This window comes from Delphinapterus leucas, chromosome 18 (genome assembly GCF_059928025.1).
Source record: "Delphinapterus leucas isolate spDelLeu-1000000601 "Yukka" chromosome 18, BTC_Dleu_Yukka2, whole genome shotgun sequence".
NCBI lineage: Eukaryota > Metazoa > Chordata > Mammalia > Artiodactyla > Monodontidae > Delphinapterus > Delphinapterus leucas.
Window position 1 is genome coordinate 60642805 of NC_143146.1, and position 4404 is coordinate 60647208.

General features: G+C 47.5%; 1 pseudogene; it reads left to right on the forward strand.

The window, feature by feature from the left end:
• The first annotated feature begins 2434 nt into the window (after positions 1-2434).
• On the forward strand, positions 2435-3939 carry LOC111175080 (calcium-responsive transactivator pseudogene; annotated as a pseudogene).
• Positions 3940-4404: the final 465 nt, after the last annotated feature.

Sequence of the window (4404 nt, forward strand, 5' to 3'; positions counted from 1 at the left end):
AGCCTTTACCAAATACTGAAAACAGGTCAATGTTTCCAGTTGTAGAAGGAGAAACAGGAAGACACTATAGAATAAAGACATGGTACCAGATTAATATTTGATTCCTGGCATGAGACTTCTTTTTAAATTCCCATATCAGACAGTCACTGTTTGTGGTAGGATCTCAGAAATGTAAACCCTTAAAAATCATGAGATACAAATGGCTCATACAACTCAACAACAAAAAAACAAACAACCCAATCGAAAAATGGACAGAAGACCTAAATAGACATTTCTTCAAAGAAGACATACAAACCCACGCACATATGGTTACCTCATTTTTGATAGAGGAAGCAAGTATATACAATGGAGAAAAGACAGGCTCTTCAATAAGTGTTGCTGGGAAAACTGCACAGCTACATGTAAAGGAATGAAATTAGAGCACTCCCTAACACCATACACAAAAATAAACTCAAAATGGATTAAAGACCTAAATGTAAGGCCAGACACTATAAAACTCTTAGAGGAAAACATAGGCAGAACACACTATGACATAAATCACAGCAAGATCCTGTTTGACCCACCTCCTAGAGAAATGGAAATAAAAACAAAAATAAACAAATGGGACCTAATGAAACTTAAAAGCTTTTGTACAGCAAAGGAAACCATAAACAAGACGAAAAGACAACCCTCAGAATGGGAGAAAATATTTGCAAATGAATCAACTGACAAAGGATTAATCTCAAAAATTTACAAGCAGTTCATGCAGCTCAGTATCACAAAAACAAACAACCCAATCCAAAAATGGGCAGAAGACCTAAATAGACATTTCTCCAAAGAAGATATACAGATTGCCAACAAACACATGAAAAGATGTTCAACATCACTAATCATTAGAAAAATGCAAATCAAAACTACAAGATATCATCTCACACCAGTCAGAATGGCCATCATCAAAAAATCTAGAAACAATAAATGCTGGAGATGGTGTGGGGAAAAGGGAACCCTCTTGCACTGTTGGTGGGAATGTAAATTGATACAGCCACTATGGGGAACAGCATGGAGGTTCCTTAAAAAACTAAAAATAGAACTACCATACAACCCAGCAATCCCAGTACTGGGCATATACCCTGAGAAAACCATAATTCAAAAAGAGTCATGTACCACAATGTTCATTGCAGCCAGGACATGGAAGCAACCTAAGTGTCCATCGACAGATGAATGGATAAAGAAGATGTGGCACATATATACAATGGAATATTACTCAGCCATAAAAAGAAACAAAATTGAGTTATTTGTAGTGATGTGGATGGACCTAGAGTCTGTCATACAGAGTGAAGTAAGTCAGAAAGAGAAAAACGAATACCGTATGCTAACACATATATGTGGAATCTAAAAAAAAAAAAAAATGGTTCTGAAGAACCTAGGGGCAGGACAGGAATAAAGACGCAGACATAGAGAGTGGACTTGAAGACACAGGGAGGGGGAAGGGTAAGCTGGGATGAAGTGAGAGAGTGGCACGGACTTATATATACTAACAAATGTAAAATAGATAGCTGGTGGGAAGCAGCCACATAGTACAGGGAGATCAGCTTGGTGCTTTGTGACCACCTAGAGGGGTGGGATAGGAAGGGTGGGAGGGAGATGCAAGAGGGAGGAGATATGGGGATATATGTATATGTGTAGCCGATTCACTTTGTTATAAAGCAGAAACTAACACACCATTGTAAAGCAATTATACTCCAATAAAGATGTTAAAAAAATTTTTAAAAGACATACAGACGGCCAATAGGCACATGAAAAGATGCTCAACATCACTGATTATTAGAGAAATGCAAATCAAAACCACAATGAGGTACCACTTCACACTGGTCAGAATGGCTGTCATTAAAAAGTCTGCAAATAACAGATGCTGGAGAGGGTGTGGAGAAAAGGGAACCCTCCTACACTGCTGGTGGGAATGTAAGTTGGTGCAGCCACTATGGAAAACAGTATGGAGGTTCCTCAAAAAACCAAAAATAGAATTACCATATGATCCAGCAATCCCACTCCTGGGCATATATTCAGACAAAACTATAATTGAAAAAGATACATGCACTATTGTGAATAGTGCTGCATGTTCACAGCAGCACTATTCACAATAGACAGGACATGGAAACAACCTAAATGTCCATCGACAAATGAATGGATAAAGAAGATGTGGTACATAGATACAATGGAATAATACTCACCATAAAAAGGGATGAAATAATGCCATTTACAGCAACATGGATAGACCTAGAGATTATCATACTAGCTGAAGTAAGTCAGAAAGAGAAAGACAAGTACCATATGATATCACTTATATGTGGAATCTAAAATATGGCACAAATAAACCTATCTATGAAACAGAAACAGACTCACAGACATAGAAGACAAATTTACTGTTACCAAAAGGGGAGGGGGGATGGCGGGAGGGATGGATTGGGAGTTTGGGGTCAGCAGATGCAAACTATGATATATAGAATTGATAAACAAGGTCCTACTGTATAGCACAGGGAACTGTATTCAATATCCTGAGATAAACCATAATGGAAAAGAACATAAAAAAGAATGTATATATATGTATAACTGAATTACTGTGCCGTTCAGCAGAAATTAATACAACATTGTAAGTCTACTATATTTCATTAAAAAAAATCATGAGAGATATTACAAGGGTGCTGAGACATCCCTCAAAGTAAGAAAGGCTTTCGCATCGTTTTAATTTAAAAAGTATAATGGGGCACCCGCCACCATGTCGGTGGCCTTCGCATTCGCCCGGCAGAGAGGCAAAGGAGAAGTCATGCAGCTAACCACGCAGAAGATGTTAGATGAGAACCACCACCTGATCCAGTTCATCCTGGACTACCAGAGCAAGGGCAAGACGGTGAGTGCACCCAGTACCAGCAGGCCCTGCACCGGAACCTGATCTACCGGGCCACGATCTCGAACTCCAACCAGAATATGCAGTCCCTGCTGTACGGCCGCCCACCCCGAGCAGGACGCCGGGCCCTGCCCGGCGGAGGGCTGTTCCGGAGCTGCTCTGACCAGGGCCCGCACTTCCGGGGCAGCCTCATTGATGCGACAGCCGCCTGCTTGCCGCCGTCTTCCCTCACGCAGGCGCAGACCGACATCGGTCCGAACCATGTGTTCACGCGGCAGACGGCGCAGAGCGCGCTGCCCAGTGCCTCCACAAGCGCGTCAGGCAGCAGCCAGGGCTCAGGGCCCGGCTACAGCCACTCGGGACCGCCCTCGCAGAGCGTACCGCTTGCAGGGCCAAGGCGCCATTAGCAACGACATGTCTTGGGCAAACATCAACGTGCAGCCCAGCCCAGGCGGCTTCGGCCCGCTACAGCTGGGTGCGGGGCGGGAGCCCGCACTACGCAGGCCAGTCCATGGCCACGATGGCCGGAGCGGGCAGGGGAGCAGCGCGGTGGGGCAGCGGCCCACAGGGCGCTACCGGTCCTCCCGGCAAGGCTCCTCCCAGAGTACCTGTGCCGGGGGGAGAACAACTGTGGCGAGCTGTACGGCCACCGCCAGGCCACCTCGGAGCCCATGAGCCGGACAGACCCCCTGGACCACACGGCGATTACACCGACCAGCTGGCATCCTACGCCCAGCAGAGATACTACCGGTCGTTTGAGGAGTCCACGCAGCACTACCACAACGGCGGTAAGGCCGGCCGGGCCGCGTGCTGCAGGGCCTGATGTGTACGGGCTTTATGGCAGTGGAGGCCGGGCCCTGTGTCCCCACTTGCCTGTGTGTTAATGAAGGAGGAGAAGGGTCTCTCGGGGTAGACCCACCATGTGGCCCAGCTGACCATCTTGGGGCCTGTGAGCTGCTCTCGGAGCCTCCTCAGTCAAGACTGTCCTTTGTTCCAAAGGCGGGAGGGCGAGCGGCGGGGACCTGGGCACCCCATCTCCCTCCTGAGCCAGGCGGGCGGCACACGTGGGGTGTGTTGGGCATGGCCTGGGTATTCCTTCCTGCTGGCAAATAAGGCGCACCTCTGGCAGAGGGACCTGTCAGACCGAGGGTGAGGCGGCGACGCGCTGGAAGCAGCTCCCCGGGCAGAAAGCCCTGGTCTGTGGCGCTCGCCCATTTCCCTGGTGTGAACACTCCCACTCCCAATGACTTAAAACTGCCAAGGTGACATCACCAAAAACGGATTTGGGAAGAAGCAGGCACATTCTGTTCTCTAGCGGGTGCCAGCTGGCCCTGGGCCTGTCGGGTGAAGGGACTTCCCACCGACCCCTGGAAGCCCGGAGAGGAGAGGAAACGATAAGCCCCACAGGGTGACGTGGTCCAGGCTCTCTTGTTTGGATGTCAGGCAGTGGGGAAAATGTAAGGGCTGCCAGGCCCCAGAGAGGAAAAGACAAACGGTACATACGGAACGGGTGACTTGAC